Genomic DNA, 20,355 nt, shown 5'->3' with positions numbered 1-20,355 from the left:
AGCCTGTACTTTGGACTCTCAGTTTGCCTCAGCCATGAGGCAAAATAAAAGTTTTATCCGGAAGAAAGGCTTAAGGGAGGAGGGATTTAGAACACCTCTTTTGGGGCCAGTTATTGACAACGGTGTCATAATAATAATAATAATTTACTAAACTTATATGCTGACTGACTTTCAGCAATTCTGGGTAGTTTTTGCAATTGATAAAAAAAGAACTCAGAATAAAAACCACCACACAAAAAACCCCCGTACAAAGCAAAAGCCGATGCCGTTCTAGGTTGCATCAACAGAGGGAGAGAATCAAGATCACATGAAGTGTTAACTCCACTTTAGAAGGCCTTGCTAAGACCACAGTTGGAATACTGCACCCAGTTTTGGTCCCCACGACGCAAAAAAGCTGTTGAGATTCTAGAAAGAGTGCAGAGAAGAGCAACAAAGCTGATTAGGGGACTGAGGCTAAAACATGGTTACAGGAACTGGGCATGTCTAGTCTAATGAAAAGAAGAATGAGGGGAGACATGATAGCAGTCTTCCAATATCCAAGAAGCAACGGATGGAAACTAATCAAGGAGAGAAGCAACCTAGAAATAAGGAGAAATTTCCTAACGGTGAGAACAATTAACCAGTGGAACGACTTGCCTTCAGAAGTTGTGGGTGCTCCATCATTCCAAGGCTTTTAAGAAGAGACTGGACAGCCACTTGTCTGGAATGGTACAGTGTCTTGGGACCAGAGGACCTCCAAGGTGCCTTCCATCTCTGTCATCCTGTTGTTCGAACGGCACAGAAAACAAAGCTGAAGGGGAACAAAAATGAAGACAGGGTCTCCATCATCCTCACCAAAGGTTCGGTTGTCAGTTCCCCAATTGTAATTTACAGTCAGCTTTTGTCTCAAGAGAAGGGCCAGGAGAGATGGCTTCCTCGTGGTCCCAAGTGGTCCTTCTGCAGAGGAGGGGAAGGGGTCTTTTCAGTACCAGGGAAAGTGGCACTGGTGGGCAATTCCTCTGTTTACTCTGCCTACCACCCTTTTACTCCCAGGGGATGTGAAGAGAAGAGGGAGCAAAGCAGCTGCTTGGTCACCTTTCCTTGGATTTCTGTTGGAGAACCGACTGCAGAAGATCTTGCTTTCAAACGTGGGTTGGCAAGCAGAGGTGGGTTTTTAGCACAGTGGGTGAGCCCCAACTATTTCAGCCAGAAGGTGAAAGCCCTCCAAGTCAACGGCCAAGGATTGGAATGGGGGGGGGCACGAATGTGTCTGCCGTAACATCGGGGGCCAAAAGAGCAGGGCGGATGTCCACCTGCTTCTCAGGGCTTATTCTGGCAGGTGGCATGCAAGGGGGGAGGCCTCCTTTATCAAGGGCCAGCGATGAGCACCAGACCATGTCATGATCAGCCAGAGGCCCCTCTGGGCAAGTAGAACCAGTGGGTGAGCCCTGCAACAGAGGAATCTAGAAAAATAGGTGGAATATGTTGATGGATTCCATGCGTTTTTCTAGAGGAGAGCCTCAGATATTCTCTTGATGTATCTAGTCCTATTTCTTGCATTCCTTATAATTGGGGCCTCTGTCCTTTCTTCTACTCTCCCACGTCTGCATTTGTGCAGAATGACCCTTTCCTTTAAAGATAAGTACTGGTAGTCCTTGACTGAGGACAGGGGTCTTCAAACTTGGCCCTTTTATGACTTGTGGACTTCAAGTCCCAGAATTCCTCACCCAACGTGCCTGGCTGAGGAATTCTGGGGGTTGAAGTCCACAAGTCATAAAAGGGCCAAGTTTGAAGATCCCCGACTTAGGACAACTTGGACCAGCAGTTCATTTAGTGACCGTTCAAGGTTACAACAGCAGTGAAAAAAAGTGCCTTATGACCATTTTTCACCCTTTTCCCCATTGTCACAGGATCAAAGTTCGGATGCTTGGCTCATATTTATGACGGTTCCAGTGTCCCGGGGCGACACAATCCCCTTTTGCGAACTTCTGACCAGCAAAGTCAATGGGAAAGCCAGATTCATTTAACAACCATGTTACTAACAGAAGAGAAGTGTGGCAAGAAAGGTTGCAATATGGGGCAATAATCACTTAACAACTGTCTTGCTTAGAAATATTACTGGGGTGCCTCATATGGACCCCCTCCCCCCTGCTGAAACACTTTTGTGGTAAAATTCTATAAATTCTTCTACTGCTAAAATGTTACTGTGCGTTCCTGCATATTCTGTACATCATAGCCATTTATTTCATATGTAATAGGACAAATGGGCTACCATGGAACAAGAATTAAGAGAAGGCAAACTTATTTCATAGACTTATAGGTATCCCTGTATGATATTCTGATTATTAAATGGGATCTTTTTCTGAATTTTCATAGTACATTGAATCATATCCTAACGCAACGGGTCAAAAGTCAACAAATATGGAAAGACATAGAGAGGGGTATAACGGTTGTTAGTAGGAGAACTGCTTGCCAGCCAGATAGGTGGCATATAAATAAATACAACAGTATTTCAGCTAGGAAATGGGGCCTGTGAGATGCTGAAGAGTGTGGAGTTCTTATACAACAAGTGTTTTAAAAATATTTCAGGAAAAGGAAAGAAAGAGAAGAGAGAAGGAAGAAATGGGAGAAGGAAAAGGAAAGAAAGAGGGAAGGAAGAAATAGGAGAAGGAAGGAAGGAAAAAGAATGAAAAAAGGGAATGAAAAACAGGAGAAGGAAGGAAAAGGAAAGAAAGAGAAGAGGGAAGGAAGAAATAGAAGAAAGGAAGGAAAAGAAAGAGGGGAGGAAAAACAGGAGAAGAAAGGAAAAGGAAAGGAAGGAAGGAAGGAAAAGGAAAGAAAGAGAGAAGGAAGAAATAAGAGAAGACAGGAAAAGGAAAGGAAGAGAAGAGGGAAGGAAGAAATAGGAGAAGGAAGGAAAAGGAAAGAAAGGAAGGAAGGAAAAGGAAAGAAAGAGAAGAGGGAAGGAAGAAATGGGAGAAGGAAGGAAAAGGAAAGAAAGAAAGGAGGGAAGGAAGAAATAGAAGAAAGGAAGGAAAAGAAAGAGGGAAGGAAAAACAGGAGAAGAAAGGAAAAGGAAAGGAAAGGAAGGAAGGAAGGAAAAGGAAAGAAAGAGAAGAGGGAAGAAAGAAATAGGAGAAGGAAAGAAAAAGAAAGAAAGGGAAGGAAGGAAGGAAGGAAGGAAGAAGAAAGAGAAGATGGAAAAAGGAGGGAAAGAATAAGAGAGAAGGGGGAGGGCGAGGGGGCGGGGTCACGAGGGCCCACCCCTTCCCCGCCCCGCCCCCCGGGGCCACTTCAGGCGCAGCGCAGCAGCCCCTCCCCCTCCGCTCTTTCTCCGCCCTCCGCTGCCTTCGACGCGCTCGCGGCTCGCCTCCTTTTCCCGCTGCCCGGAAAGTGGCTGGCGCTTGAGGCGGCGTCCACGTTGCCCGGGCCGGAGCGAGCGGGGCTTGCCTGGGCCGGCTGGCCGGGCGAGCAGGCGGGCGGCGGGGCGACGAGGAGGAGGAAAAGCAGCAGCCCCGCCGCGCGCCCTGAGGCGGCGCCCCTCCCCCGCCAGGTGAGCTTTCTCTTCAGGTAGCTGGACGCCCGGGGAGGGAGGGAGAGAGGGGAGAGCGCTTGCGCATGCGCTGGGCAGGGAGGCCGGCCGCCGGCCACGCCCCTTTCACAGCAGGTGGCGCCCCCTCCCATCGCAGTTTATTTGTCTTAGCCACAACTTCTTGACTATTTTAATCTTCTTTCAATTTAACTGGATCTTTCTCTTTTAAATGAGGAATGAATCCTGGGGGGAGGGGTGTCATAGAACGAGGGGGGGAGATTTAGATCAGAGCTCCCCCCCTCCCTCCCCCAGGAGACACACTGCTTTTCCTAACTTTGCCTCCCCCAAGTCTTTCGATTCCAACTCCCATCGTCCCCTGCTGGCCTGGGGAGCACTTTCTGAGGGCATCAGGTTGGACTCGGTATAATTCAGCAGGATTGGGGTCTGGGAGGTGCATAAAGGTGGAACTCTTTGGATTTAACTCCTTTTGGGGGCTTCAGGTGTACCCCAATTTTTTTTCTTCAGCAAATGGTCCCCCATTACTTTTTTTCTCCAGGATTCTTCCCCCCCCTTTTTCTTTTTATTTCCCAGGTTCGCCTTGTGGTCCCTCTTCCTACTATTAATGAGGTTCCTGTGAGAGCTGCTCCTGGTTCAGCTTAGCGAGACTTTAGTTTAGAGGTATCCCCACTGGTCAAACCATGATGGAGAGGAAGCTGGTTTATTTATTAGTCTACCAGTGAGTTTCTGTGGTTGAGAATGGAAGGAATCTGGCTCTTCCTTGCCTAGCTCCGCTGTAATAATATGCTTGGGAAAGGAGGATGCCTCAATTCCTGGCTTGATGCGAGTGCTTTTGTTTATCTTCTAAGGAGACTTGTTCATCAAGAAATTTAGACAACTGCTGATAATTGGGGGCCAGTCATTACGGGTAGTCCTCATTTAGTAACCGCAATTGGGACTGGCAATTCAGCTGTTAAGTGAAGTGGTGGCTACGTGAAATGTAACCATGTTTATGAGCTTCCTTTAGCTTTCCTTTGCTTTACAAACTTGCAAAGATAGTTAGTGTGAGGCTCGGTCACAAAGTTCCTTTTTCATCACTGTTGTAATTGCAAACAGTGGCTTTAACAAGATAGTCACTAAACAAAGAAAACCTGTAATTTTTAGCCTGGGTACTTACAGGGTTGCTGGGAGGGGAAAATTTTTCTCTGCCTTGTGGATAAAGCAAATAGCTACAAACACACAAAAATATATTCTGTACAAACTATCAGTATGTTGGACAAAAATACAAATGGGGGTTGCATTTATTACAGCTCTGCACAGGGCAAACAGTTTTTAATTTCTCAAAGTGTTTTGAGCTGCCCGCAAGCTACAGGAAGAGTGGGGATTAGAGATTTAAACTTTTAAAAACACTTTTTGCCTGCATAATCAGCATGATTAAAGAGTCCTTGAGATTTCCTCCCCCCCATTTACTTAAGTAGCAACAGCTTTTGTTACTTGGTGCATCCCTGCATTGTTGAAACTACATATATTATCCATTTCGGACCCAGTATTAACTATTTCCCCCCAATGTGAGAAACCATGTTTTTTTTTAGCCCTGTTGCACCTTTTGCCATTTCTGTTTGTGCATTCTTGACCTGTACCTGAAGGGCAGTAGCCGTGCTACTCCTGGATACTGTGTAATAAAGTTCTAATAAATGTATTTAGGAGCATAATTCAGGATTGCTTTTAATTGGAACTGCCATATGCTCCTGTTATACCTAATAGGGATGCTTTAAGAAATAGTAGCTGACTGTAGAAATGCAGTAATTGTTCCTGAGCCAATCATATTTTTTTAATAATTTTTATTAGTTTTTTTTTTAAGTTTACTGTTCATAAATGTTTATTAAACAACATGTTGTCTGGGTCTTAGTCTAATAACATAATAAAATCCTAATCTCTACCCCATTTTTCCAGCCATTGGTAAAATACATCCTATATTTGAAAATATTCTGTATCTTCTTTTTCTTTAATCTTCAACACGAGTCTATCCATTTCTGCACATTCCAGTATTTTCTTAATTATGTCATCTTCAAATGGCATTTCTTCATTTTTCCAATGCTGCGCAAAAACAATTCTTGCTGCTGTTAATACATGTACCATTAAATATGCATTTTGTTTCTCATACTTTCCTGAGATTATACCTAATAGAAAAAGTTCTGGCTTAAAATCTACATGCTTTCTTAACATTTTTCTAACCAGGTATGAATTTTTGTCCAATTTTTTTTTGCTTTGCTTTTGCTGAGCCAATCATATTAATACGCATTACCTGATATAATTGTCCATCTTGCTTTCCTCTTTCTCCTTTTTTTTTGTTGATACGTTTAACACCTGGGTTCCCATGGAAAGGCTGTATTTGGAATAACATTGTGATTCACGGTTGCCTTTTTCATTGGTTTAAATGTGGACTCTGCCCTTTTTGATTAGGTAACCACTTGTTTGTCTTCCATTTGAAAGAGAATTAACTGAATTTGCTCAGCTTTAAGGAGAGCTTTGAGATGAAGGGATAACTTGCTGTTTTGCAAGTATAGTTCGCTTTTGAATGTTAAATGTTTCACCTATGTGTAAAAACTGTGTAAAACATTCTGAAATAGCATCTTTCATTTTACAATCACTCCAGTAAGAAAGGTGCATAATGACACAGGAATGAAATAGGTATGAAAAATGTACATGCAAGGAAGAAATGTTTCTGATAATGTTTTACTTGGGTGAGGCTAATGAAACACATCCAAATAAACATTTCATACATGGCAAAATATGCAGCAATTTTAATGTAAAGTTCCATCTGGGCTGGGATAAAATAGGGCATTTCTTATATTTGAGTATGTAGTGGGGGGAAAAAATCTGCATTTGTAATTTATAATCCAGAGGTTAGAAACATGGATAGAAAATGCTGCAATGTCAACATCTGGTGATTAAAAAGAGCCCCATTGATATTCCCGTAAAAGTGTTCTTTTTAAAATTCAGATAAAGATGTTTTTGCTTCTCTAAAGAACTCGCCTTATAAAATTCCTTGTGTTGCATAGGAAATTCCTGGGTAAAGAAAGTGGAGCCTTTGCATTTAGAGGCAGCATAATAGCTATACTTCTTTACTGAAAAGAATTAGGTGGAGCCTTAGATGGTGTGCTGATATATTATATAAAAACATAAATTTGAGACTGGGAAGTATAGAATACATAACTGTTGTATCATAATTTTGGAGATGTATCTTTAGTAACAAAGGTAGCTTTATGCCATCAATAATGTTATAACTGAAGAGCATTGGGTCATTTTTAGGGGCATGATGCTGCTGGCTTTTCTTCCCATTTATGCTATTTTCATTCCCTAAGCATTCAAACAATCTTTGCAGAGAAATATTACAGTAGTATCATTACCTATTAAGAACCGATTAAGATCCAAATCATGGCACTTGGTTTGGGTATAGTTGTGAAAAGCAAATTTGCTCAAAATGAGAATGGAGGTCTGTGGTTTAACAGTTCAGAAATTACGTTTTACCAAATGTTGATTCAGTTGTCATTAGATTTGCCAATATGCTTTTCTGCTACGTATTAGCTATCTGAGTACTGTATATTTATTTTGGAATATGATACTCTGCTAATAAACATGACATGGGAAAGGCCAACTGAAGTGAGAAACATTGACTTTCCAGTAATACAACTAACCAATAGCTGATCTTATATGCCCTAAAATGCTAATTTTTATAAATTCAGTGATTTCTAATATTATCTGCTAAAGCCTATTGTGGCAATGTTGAGGTCTGATAGCTTATATAAGATGGAAATGTATATGATGGCGATCAGACAAGTCTGAATTAAAGAAACAATGTATGTCCAGAATTTTCTTTTTCTTCAATTGTACTTGATTCTCAGAGAGTGCCTGGACAAGTTCTTGCAGTTTTCTTGGTAAGGTTTTTCAGAATACCGTATATACTTGAGTATAAGCCGAATTTTCAGCCCACTTTTTGGGCTGAAAAATTCCACTTCGGCTTATACTCCAGTCAACAAAAAACTTACCGAGGACTTGTGCGCGGCCGAGGCTTTGGTGCTTCCGGGATCGCGCGCACCTCTCCCAAGCCACCGCCGTCCGGAGACCTGCCGAAGTTTGGGGAGGTTTGGGGAGGTGCGCGCGCACATCCCCAAACCTCCCCAAACGTCGGCAGGTCTCCGTTCCTCCGCGCCCTGCCTGCCTGCTTCTTTCCGCTGCGGAAAGAAGCAGGCAGGCAGGGTGTGGAGGAACGGAGACCTGCCGACGTTTGGGGAGGTTTGGGCGCCTCCCCAAACCTCCCCAAACGTCGGCAGGTCTCCGTTCCTCCGCGCCCTGCCTGCCTGCTTCTTTCCGCTGCGGAAAGAAGCAGACCTCCGCGCCCTGCCTGCCTGCTTCTTTCCGCTGCGGAAAGAAGCAGACCTCCGCGCCCTGCCTGCCTGCTTCTTTCCGCTGCGGAAAGAAGCAGACCTCCGCGCCCTGCCTGCCTGCTTCTTTCCGCTGCGGAAAGAAGCAGACCTCCGCGCCCTGCCTGCCTGCTTCTTTCCGCTGCGGAAAGAAGCAGACCTCCGTGCCCTGCCTGCCTGCTTCTTTCCGCTGCGGAAAGAAGCAGACCTCCGCGCCCTGCCTGCCTGCTTCTTTCCGCTGCGGAAAGAAGCAGACCTCCGCGCCCTGCCTGCCTGCTTCTTTCCGCTGCGGAAAGAAGCAGGCAGGCAGGGCACGGAGGTTCGGAGACCTGCCGACGTTTGGGGAGGTTTGGGGAGGTGCGCGCGCACCTCCCCAAACCTCCCCAAACTTCGGCAGGTCTCCGGACGGCGGCGGCTTGGGAGAGGTGCGCGCGATCCTGGAAGCACCGAAGCAAGTCCTCGGTAAGCTCCGGGCGGTCACTTGCTTCGCGTCTCCTGAGGGAAGGGGGGGCGACTGGAGCGGGCGTGTTTCCTCGCCTGCTGGGCGCCGCGATTTGCCCGGGGAATGCGCGGGCCCCGAATGGCAGCGTGGAGCGAGGAAGCGGACAGCCAGGGCTTCCCCGAGAGCCGCGGCCACACAGGGTATTCCTGTGTATTCAGGCTTGCAAAATGGCGGATCGAGCCTCTGCTGGCGGCAGAGGCTTGCAGAGCGCGGATCCAGCCTCCGCCGGCGGCGGAGGCTTGCAGAACGGCGGATCGGCTTATACTTGAGTCAACAACTTTTTCCAGTTTTGGGGGGTGAAATTGGGGGGGTCTCGGCTTATACTCGAGTCGGCTTATACTCAAGTATACGGTAGTTTGCCATTGCTTCCTTCGTAGGACTAAGAGAAAATGATGTGCCTAGGGCAGCGATGGCGAACCTTTTAGAGACCGAGAGCCCAAACTGCAACCCGAAACCCACTTATGTATCATCGGATGCTGGGTGGGCATGGCCCTTTGGGTGGGCATGGCCAGTTGGGTGGGCATGGCCAATTGGGTGGGTGTGGCTGCAGTGGTAACTGCACACTGGGTGGGACTAAAAAGTTCAATCAATCAATTCCAACTTTGTGAGAACTTTTTTTCCCATGAGAAGTTGATTAATGGAAACTTTTTTGTGGGGTACATGGCGGCAGAGGCCTAAAGTGAAAAGGTTTGATAAAACCCAGCTGAAGGCCTAGGACTGGGGCGATGGCATGCGTGCCCGCAGAGAGGGCTCTGCGTGCCACCTGTGGCACCCGTGCCGCAGGTTCGCCACCACGGGCCTAGGTTCATTCAGCCTGTTTTGTGCCCAAGGCAGGATTACAAGTCCCTTAAGCACTAAACCAAATTGGCACTCATGAGTCCAGAATAAATTATACTAATATGTGTATTTGGCCTATTGTTAATTTTTGGGAAATAATAGCAAAACCTCTAGGCTGGAGGACTATTTCAATTAAAAACATCTTGTTTTAGAATTGATATAACACAGCCGTTCTCCAGTTAACTGTCCTCAGAAGATCTTACTCACCATCTGTATAGGTCTTTGTGCTGTACCTGTTGAATATCACCTGCACCTTTGGTGAGAGTTGGAGATTCATTGTTAACTGTTATGGCATCGTTTTTGTAAATCTGGACTGAACTAGTATTATCCCCCTCAGGCCCTGATGCTGGCAGAACTGTGTCCTATAAAGCTTAATATCTTTGCCTTCAAGAGTTTTACTGCCACTGAGACAAAATTATTGCCTCTGCAAGCTGGCAAATTGACCTGGATGTCATTTGGGCAGGGGAACTTATATATTTGTTAAGGAAGATTTTTTTTGTGTTGTTCAATCTCAAAGACTGCCTAGACAAATCCCCACACTTTTCTTGGCAAGGTTTTTCAGAAGTGGTTTGCCATTGCTTCCTTCCTGGGGCAGAATGAGAGTGACTGGCCCAAGGTCCCCCAGCTGACATCTTGCCCAAGGCAGGACTAGATGTCACGGTCTCACAGTTTCTGGCCTGGTGCCTTAAGCATACATCAAACTGGCTCTCATAGTAATTATGCTAAATAATGTGTGTATTTGGCATATAGTTTTCAGGACTAGATGTGTTTTGGACAGCCATTGTAGGGGAAAGGAGTAATGGAAAAATGTATTATTGGCTATGACCAGGCCTTGAAGTAGTGCACAGTTACAGGGAGCAGTCATAGGGAAAGGAAGACAAATTGTATAAATAAACTGACATTTCAACTATTCAAAATTACTTCGCTTGTTTCTAAAAAAAACTTTGAAATTAGGCCATTCTTAACATATTTTGCAAAGGTAAGAAAATGGCCTTAAAAATGGTGAGATATATCAGGACGCTGACAAAAATAAAATTTTTGGGAGTCCTGTCCTGTGCTGTCACTGTAATTGTGTGAATGAAGAATGTGGTTTCACAACAGAATCATAGAATTATAAGGATGGAAGGGGTCTTTTATTCCAAACCCCAGTCTGACCTTGGAGGTCTAGAATGGTATAGGAGACCCTATACCAGGGGTAGGCCACCTTGGCTCTTTTATGACTCGTGGACTTCAACTCCCAGAATTTCTGAGCCAGCATGGCTCAGCTTGGAAACCTCTCCCTTTGCCCTCAGCATGGCTGGCTCAGGAATTCTGGGAGTTGAAGTCCACGAGCCATAAAAGAGCCAAGGTTGCCTACCCCTGCGCCTATACCATTCCAGACAAATGGTTATCCAGTCTGTTCTTAAAAGCCTCCAGTGATGGAGCACCCACAACTTCTGGAGGCAACCCGTTCCATTGATGAATGCTCTCACTGTCAGGAAATCTTCCTTTGTTCCAGAGTGATTCTCTCTTAAATCTTCCACTCTACTTCTTGCCCTGCCCTCAGGTGCTTTGGTGGATAAGTTGACCCCCTCTTCTCTGTGGTAGCTCCTCAAGTACCAGAAGACAGTTATCATCCCTAATCCTTCTCTTCATTAAGCTAGACACATCCATATCCATCAACTGTTCATACAAGCGGTACTAACACTCCATGTGATCTTGATACTACAGGTAGTCCTCAGCTTACAACAGTTCATTTAGTGATTGTACAACGGCCCTGAAAAAAGTGACTTATGACCATTTTTCACACTTGCAGCCAGGGTCATGTGATCAAAATTTGGAGGTTTGGCAACTGACTCATATTTATGACGGTCGCAGTGTCCCGGGGTCATGTGATCACCTTTTGAAACCTTCCGACAAGTCAATGGGGAAGCCGGATTCACTTAACATCCGTGTTAATAATTTAACAATTGCAGTGATTCACTTAGCAACTGTTGCAAGAAAGGTGGTAAAATGGGACAAAACTCAGTTAATGAATGTCTTAGCAACAGAAATTTTGGGCTCAGCTGTGATTGTAATTCGAGGACTACCTGTATCCTTCTATTGATGTAGCTTAGGATTTCATTGGCTTTTTTGGCTGTTGGTGGTTCATACTTAAATGGTTGTCCAATATGACTCCTAGATCCCTCTCACAGTTACTACTGTTGAGCATTTGGTTTTTCTTACATAAGTGCAAGACCTTAATTTTCTCACCTCTGAACTGCATCTAGAATTATTGTCGAATTCCAAACAGAAGCTGTTGTTTCTTATCACTGTTCTGTTTCTGGCATGAGTTGTTCGTGGTATGGTATGCTAAGGAGTGTCTGACTATCTCTTCTGAATAACATTTCCAAATTATATTAGATAAGAGGATTTATTGCTATGCCACCTTTGAGGAATGATTGGGTACGGGAAGGTGCATCACTGTTTGGCTAGACACTCTGATTAACATTTCAAAATTCTGTTGGATAAGGAGTTTTTCTTGCCAAGTAATTTTCAGGGAGTATTAATGACGAGGTAGGGCAAGGAGTGTATCTGTGATTAGTATTGTATGGACAGCTTGCCATTTCCAACCATCTCTTTCATGTCTGAGGCTGCTAAAAATGTTCTACGTGGCATGATTGGGCTAGAGTGAAAAAAAGGGCCAAACTAAAAATGTGGCTGTAGGCATTGTACTTCGCTAATACTTCTTAAGATAGAATAATTATTTAGGATTAACTCTTGTAAAAGCAACTAAATGTAATTTTCTAATAGTGATTGAATGATGCCGGTATTGAAATGGGCTTCTTAAGAAAATTGTTGGTAGACATTCAGTCTCAACCCTGTATTTGCTGTTTAGAAGCTAAACATTTTATTGCTAAATCTTTTCAGTGAATGTGCTAAATCCTTTCTCATTTTCTTTTGTTTAGGGATTTTTTGTTTTAATTGCAGCAGACGTGATTTGTTCAATCTTGGTCCTTAAAACTGCATACCAAGTTCTTTTCTCTCTTCTCTGAAATGAAAAATATAGAGTAAGGTGTGACATATTGTGTCAAGACTTCAGTGTTTAAGAGTGAAGGAATATATTTTTGAAGATAACTTAGTTTGAGAGTAGAAAATATCTATAGCTACTGAAATAATCATTTTTTTCAGAAATTTCATTTCTAGAGTAAACAAAGCTAATCAACTAAGAGGAATTAAAAATATCTGGGTATGTTATTATATGGCTATTTATTTATTTGATACAATTAGTTTTTTTGTATCCTGTTTTAGTTTGATATTTGCAAAAGGTTCTTAAAAGCAATATTCATACTAAAACCTAAGAATAATCACAGTCCCCAAACAATTAGAGCATCATGTGAACACCACTGGCATTGACAAGATCACCATCAGTCAGTTGCAAAAGGCAGCTTTGTTTAGAATAGCTTACATCCTGCAGTGATACCTTTAACACCAATGACTTCTGCTATACCAAGTCCTTGGGAAGGATAGGAGGACGAAAATGTCAAATCCAGTCTAAACATCTGTGCGACAAACCATAATTACAAATCAAGTTCAACAAGAAGAGGATATCTGAAAAAGAATGTCACAGTTCTGGAAAGAACATCACCCAGAATCAGAAAGAACAGAACAGTGGCTAGCAGATCAGTGTTGATTTGTATTATCAAATAAATGATTGGCGGAAGCAGACTTGGTAGAACTGCAAAGGTATAACTAGGGCAAAGAAATCGAAGCTTTGTCAGAAGAAGCTCAGATTGTAGAGGCAAATCAGGGGGAGTCAGCAGCAAGAGGAAGCTGGTATAATTTCTGAATTCTTTTCATCCCCAAAGCAAGCATCCTCTTCTCTGCCTTCTCAGAAAAACCAATGCCCTCTAACTAAAGAAGTAGAAGAATTGAAACACAGAATGACTGAGCACCTAGGTCAGCACAAAAATAACTGAATATAGTTGCCTGCATTGAAGCTTGTTCCAAAGAAACAGCTAGCAGAAGCTTTACAAAATGCCAATACTGTAATATCAAATATAAATACTAGTTCACTGCAAGAAAAAAGGTAAAGGTTCCCCCGCACATGCGTGCTAGTCGTTTCCGACTCTAGGGGCCGGTGCTCATCTCCGTTTCAAAGCCGAAGAGCCAGCGCTTGTCCGAGGACGTCTCCGTGGTCATGTGGCCGGCATGACTAGACGCCAAAGGCGCACGGAACGCTGTTACCTTCCCACCGTGGTGGTCCCTATTTTTCTACTTGCATTTTTACGTGCTTTCGAACTGCTAGGTTGGCAGAAGCTGGGACGAGTAACAGGCGCTCACTCTGTTATGCGGCACTCGGGATTCGACCGGCCAAACGGCCGACCTTCTGATCGACAAGCTCAGCGTCCTAACCCACTGAGCCACCGCGTCCCTTTCACTGCAAGAAACCAACTAATTTACAGCATGGCTGCAATTCTGTCTGAATATCTGTGATGCAAAATCAAGAAAAGTCAAACAGCGCATCACCAAAATGAAAGATTTGCCTGGGAAATAAGATCCGCATGCTAAGATCCAATGCAAGCCAAGCTAGAAAGAATGAAACAAAAGAAGCTGAAGTACAAGAAGACCAAAGAATGCTTGATCAATACTTAAGGAAGCTCTGGAAAGAATAAAGCAGCAAACAACAGCTATTAGCCAAAGAAGATCAGCAGATGCAAAGCTCAAATTGCCCATTACAGACAGAATCTCCAAATTCAGCCAAATCAGAAACGTTTCTACCACTTTACCATCTGTGGAGAGACTATAATGAACAAATCAACATCTGACAAGAATAATGTAGCTTGGATAAAGGAGATAGATAACAATAAAATAAAGGTGAAATGAAAGAACTTGTAATAAAAGCAGAAATGGTGGAAAAAAGGTAAGAATTATTCAGTGCCAGGTGAAGATGAACTGCATGGTTTTTGTTTGAAACATCTGACTGATCTACACCCACTCATTGCCAAGCAGTTTAACAGCATACTGCAAGCAGATGCAATTGAAGATTGGTTAACACCTGGCAAAACCTACCTGATAATGAAAGATTCAAAAACGGGGCAACACCAGGCAACTATAGACCAATTAATTGTAATTGCAATTGCACACTGAAGTCAAGAAGAAGGTTAGAAGTGACATATATCATGAGAGTGATGAGAGAGATTTTAACATCCAAACTCAGTGGAGGAAATATCCTTAAGACAATACCTAGGCAATTCCGGTCATTAGATACACAGCTGGAATAATGGACTGAAGTCAAGCAGAACTAAAAGCTCTGGATAGAAAAACCGCAAAAAATAATGTCAATGAATCATGCCCTTCATGTTGACAGACTCTACTTACCAAGGAAAATAGGTGGGCGTGGAATGTTGCAGATACATCAGGCAGTTGAAGAAGAAAAAAGGGCGCTGGGAGAATATCAGAAGGCCGTGAAGAAGATGTGCTGAAGCTAGCAGACCACGATGGCTTACTGAATACTGGTGTGGGAAGTCAGCTCCCCAGAGAAGGAAATATTAAAAGGGCAAGAAAATATATTTCCTAAAAGGATCTTAAAGAGACAGAAAAGCACCCTAAGTCTCCCTCCCCCAAGCGGAAACCAACTCTATAGAAATGCAGATGTAAACCATTCAGGGAAGTTGAAGCTAAGAAGACTAAAATCTACATACCTCTGCCCCAGGGAGGTGGGCTGGGACAGACAACCAGCAAGAATCCTAGAGTGGCACACCTAGGCTCAGGACAGAGTACATGACAAAGGAAATACAAAGCTTGAAACAGGAAATAACTCCAGACAATAGAGTCCAGGGGGTATAAAACCCCACTACCCACATGTGCTCAGCCCTTCTTTTCCTGTTGGATCCATCTTTCTGTCTGCCTTTCCTCTGCAATAAACTACAACCTTCTTCCCAAAACAGTTGCCATGTTTATTCCCCGCTTGGAGGAACCATGATGGACACTTTTCTTCCTACACTGGAGAGGCCACAATGGCCCACAAGAAAGAACAGATGAAAATAGAAAAGAGTGTGTCAAGCATTACAACAGGGGTGTCAAACTGCCGCGGGCCGGATGCGTCATTCTAAAACACTGCCCACCCCATTGCCGGCAATGGAAAAAAAGTCACGATAGGTCGCGACATGTCACATGACGTTGCAAGTTTGACACCCCTGCATTACAAAGTACTTTAAAAACAAACCTAACTGGTAAGGCAGATAACAAGAACACCTGGCAATGGCTGCGAGCAGTAAAGTTGGATAAAGAGGCAGAGGGGCTAATTCTGTCTGATTTAAATGGCTTATTAAATTAAATGCACACAAAACCAGAATTGAGAAGACAGCAACAGACAGCAAAGAACCTCTGCAAAGAAGCTGAAGAAGCAGTGGAGCACTTATTTAGCTGCCGCAAGAAGATCGCACAGACTGACTACAAACAGCGGCATGACAAAGTAGCAACAACGGTGCATTGGAAGATCTGCAAGAAATGCTATTTGTCTGCAAGCAAGAACTGTTGGGACCTCAGAGTAGAAAAAGTAATAGAAAATGAAGAAGCAAAAGTGTTCGGAGACTTTAGAATTAAAAGAGACAAGTACCAGACGTTACAATTGTTGAGGAGAAAGCCAAAAAAAAAAAATTCTGGATAGTGGATGTTGCAGTACTTGGAGACAACAGAATAAGGGAAAGAACTGAAGAAAATTAAAAAAAACAAAGACCTGCCAATAAGACTAGAGTGACTGTGGCAAAGAAAGTACAAATAGTAACAGATGCCTTGGATGAATCCGAAAACATCTGGAGCACCACTTGAATACCATCGGCATTGGCAAAATCACCATCAGTCAATTGCAAAAGGCAGCTTTAGTTGGAGCAGCTTACATCCTGCAGTGTTACCCCTAATACCATGAAACAACATCTGTAAACAACATCTGCCTATCCCAGATCCTTGGAAAAAACTCAACAGCTGGATAAAAATATCAGATTCAGTCTAAACATCTGACTGACTTTGTGACCAACCATTATACTGTAGCTAAACGGCACAAAGTAGCACAGAATACTAAAACTAGCAATTGGAGCAGTGGGCTAATGCCTCCTTAAGTAACACCAACTGCCTGCAATTAGTGCAAGGTTCGAGTCCCACCAGGCTCAAGGTTGACTCAGCCTTCCATCCTTCCGAGGTAGGTAAAATGAGGACCCAGATTGTTGGGGGCAATAACCTGACTTTGTAATAATGCTGCTTGCCCCCCCCCGAAAGCCCTAATAAGCAGGCATATACATAGAATGAAGGCTATTGCTAAGCACATTGGTTTGTGCTTAAATTGTAAGCCGCCCTGAGTCTTCGGAGAAGGGCGGGATATAAATGGGATTAAAAAAAATAAAAAATTTGAGAGCCTGTTTTGGGAAAATAAAGATTTTAACCTGGTTTTGCACATACCAGTACTAACTACTTCTCTTTATATTGTGTGTTGTGTTGTATTTCATAATTGAAGAATCACAGCAGAGGTCTGATAAATTAATAAGTGCTCTTCTCATTTCAGAAGATGAGACTATACAGAATATAACTGAGAGGAAGGAATTTAAAACTCTAGCAGGTTTCGGCACGTAGAGATAGGCCTTTCAGGGTGACCAGAGACTTAAAAGTAAAACCTGGTATTTTGAATTGTGAGCAAAAATGAAGTTTTTCAACTCTGGTTAGATGTGTCTTTGAAATCTTGTCCAAGCATAAATTTAACTGCTTTCGTGCAAGCTTAATACTTTCAAGTTGTCTTGTATGAAGTTTAAGCAATTAGAGAGTCACTTTTAGAAGACAGAATTAAAAGGTACTTGAGCTTCTTTGGGGCTAACATATTATTCACAAAACAGGTTTCCTTCATTTTATAACTATGTCCGTTTCTTCCCCCCCCCCATGTGTAATGTGAAACATCAAAACGGGGCGGCGGGGGGGGTAGGGAGTTGGAGTAAGGTGACAGATTTTGCAACCCAAATTCATTGGCAGATGTGCTCATAAATTTTCAGAGCTGTATTCTTAAAGCTCTACATTCCTCAAATGGGCTTCCTTCTTTGTCTCATGTACTATTTGGAGTATTTTATCCATCTTTTTTTCAGCTGGATTTCTAACTTGTGTAGCTGTGACAGTGGCAGAATGCATCACAGCCCTACAGATTTTATTAGCATTCTTCTTACATTGATTCACAGTAGATTCCCCAGGTCAAGAGCTCATTTTAGGGCTGAAGATCCTTTTCCAACTTTGGAACCCAAGGTGTTATATCCAACTTACTTTCTAGCGTTCTGGTGTCCCTTTATATTTTGCTAAATGTGTTGGACAAGATGTTGATGGCCCTTTTGATCTCATAATAACAATACAGTTTTTGTTCAGCGACCATTCAGAGTTAACAACAGCGCTGAATGAGGGAATGTATTACTTTTCCTCGTAGTTGTGGCCATTGCAGCATCCCCATGGTCATGCGATCATGATTTGCAACCTTCACTGCTGGCTTCCGACAAGCAAAGGCAATGGGGAAGACAGCAGGAAGTTGGCGAATCACGAATTCATGCTGAAACCACATTGGATTTGTCTAATTATGACAACTGGAGCTGCCAGAACTGCCAAAATTGCCATTGCACGTCGGCACAGTCATGCTTAGCAATGGAGTTGCTGGCTCCACAATTGGGTCCAGAATTTCTCTTGCTAAGCAAAACTGTTTCCAAGTGATTTCACAACCTTTTTTCCATGGATAAGCAAATCAGTACAGTTGTTAAGTGAATCACACGGTCATTAAGTAAATCCATCCCCCCTATTTGCTTTGCATATTGGAAGCCAGCTAGGCGGGTCACAAATGGCAGTCACAAGACCCTGTAACAGTTATAAGTGCTGTTGTGATTTTGAATGGTCACTAAGCAAATGTTATAACTTGTGGACTACCTCGATAACGGGTATAGAAGTAAGTGGGAAATGGGACACAATCTAGGAAAACACTGCACAATATGAAGGTAAATGGAGAAAGGAGTTTTGGCAAGGTGATCCCTTGGCACATTTCCATACCTCTGGCACAAATTCAGTGTGCTGGTGCAGATTCCACAGAGCAGTTTTTTCTGTTTGAATTCTTGGATGAAAATGATCAACTGCATTATAGCACATTTGCATAAAAATATTTCTGTCAAACAAGGGAAAACCCGTGCCTCCTTTTCTTTTGATTGAACATCACAATGTAAACTCTCGGTCCATAATTTATTCCAGTTTCTTGTTCAGCCCTGTCACCCCTTCAGTTAAATGTTAGCAAGGTGAAAAGACGATGGAATATTTGTGCATTGATGACCCTTCAGTTCAGGTATTCTGGTCAGCTTGTTTATCGTGTTCATACAGTTCTTAAATAGACAAAAGCTAAACTTGGTAAATAGGAAAAGTTTAAAATTCAACAAGCAGGCTAGAAATAAAACACCCACTAAGTAAGTCGTATTTCTTTGAATGTTAAGATTTTCTCCCTTCAAGAAATGCTCTCCTTTGTACATTTGTGTCTGGATCTTTTGGCATTTTGGACCATTTTGGGTGACTTAGTGCAGAGGTCCCCAACCTTTTGGGCACCAGGGACCAGTTCTGTGGGGAGAGGTTTTTCCGTGGACCAGAGAGTGCGTGGTTTGGTGTGCTGCCTGCATCTCGCGGATAGGGCTTTGCTTGTTTGGGCGGACCGGTTGCTGGCATGCTGTGGCCCGGTACTGATCCATGGACCGGAGAGGTTGGGGACCCCTGACTTAGTGTGCATTGATAGTTTATACAAAATGTATTTAAGCTTCTTTGATGTCTCCTTTGGCTTTCTGTGAACTTAAACAAGCATTACGTGGTACTCTGCCAAAAATTGGTGGCTGAGGGGAGATTCTTGTCCTGCATCTCTCACACTTGCCCTGAAAAACCTCCTGAGACCTCTAGAAGCTGAAGGCTTCAAATGTGCACAGAATGGGACAACTCGCTGTGGCCACCTGGCCATGGCCAACACTCCACGGCCAACTCACTGTGGGGCAATTCGCCATGGTGTCTCATGGTTCCGACAGATGAAACTCTTCAAAAGAAGAATCTTATTTGAGAAGCATAATGTCGACACTACATATTTTTTTTATTTTTTATTTTTTAAAATCCCATTTATATCCCGCCCTTCTCCGAAGACTCAGGGCGGCTTACAATTTAAAGCACAAATCAATGTGCTTAGCAATAATTGAAGCCAAAAAACTGAATTCCCCTCCCCTGGGCACAAAGTAGCAAAGCACAAATTCCCTCCTCCAACTAACAGTCATAAATCACATTCTCCAATTAGCTTGAAACATGCAGACTTTCTCCACCATTCTCCAGCCCGTCCCACGACTTGAAATTGTTGTTGTGACTAACTGGACTCTCATCCACATCCCCCCCTCCCAGCATCAATCAGTTCTAAAAGTGAAAGAGAAAAATGAATGCATTTCCATCTGTTGTCAAAGCAAGAACACCCGAGCATTGACACGGTCAACTTGCCGTGGGACAACTCACTGCAGGGCAATTTTAACAATTCAGTTTAATTATTTAAATATTTTAAATTTTTGTCGTTCACCTTTCATTTTGTCCCTCCTTTTGCGTCTGTTCTTTAATGATTCTATTCCACCATTTCTTTGATATTAGTGTAACTCCTGTTCCACAGTGAGTTTTCCCATAGCGAGTTGTCTAGTGACAAGTTGGCCATGGTGAGTTGGCTGTGGCAAGTTGGCCGTGGCGAATTGTCATGGACCCAAATGTGCAAACCGTACGCCATCTCCCAGAAAAAGGGCTATAATTTTGTGGTAGAGAAATTACAAGGATTCCAGTTTTGATTTTGGCCCTCTGGAGACCGAGCTAAGAAATGCTGCTCTACGAAGTATCCAAGAGCGATTTCCAGTCAGTGTGTGGAGTATTGAATTACAGATAGTCCTCAACTTACGGCTGGCCACTTTTTAATTATAACAGACCTCCAAAAGTAAGTTACAACCCAGTTTCCAAGTTCTGATGTCACACACACCCTGTGATCATGTGCCTGCATTTTTGGTGCCCGGCAACCAGCTCTCATTGACAGCCAGTTGTTGTCCTTTGTGGTTACGTGACTG

The 20,355-nt window shown here is 43.2% G+C and overlaps 1 protein-coding gene across 2 annotated transcripts in view; it reads left to right on the top strand.

Moving 5' to 3' along the window:
- The first annotated feature begins 2,943 nt into the window (after positions 1-2,943).
- The window catches only part of LOC308673121 (ligand of Numb protein X 2-like), a 52,912-nt gene continuing 35,500 nt past the window's right edge, over positions 2,944-20,355 (top strand). For both annotated transcript variants that reach the window (XM_081336554.1, XM_081336553.1), the window contains exon 1: positions 2,944-3,532. The gene's annotated coding sequence lies outside the window, so the exon portion shown is untranslated. The remainder of the gene's footprint in view (positions 3,533-20,355) is intronic.

Source organism: Vipera berus (assembly GCF_964194415.1).
Source record: "Vipera berus genome assembly, chromosome: 11".
NCBI lineage: Eukaryota > Metazoa > Chordata > Lepidosauria > Squamata > Viperidae > Vipera > Vipera berus.
The sequence above is the reverse complement of the archived record's forward strand: the minus strand, read 5'-3'. Positions and strand labels throughout refer to the sequence as shown.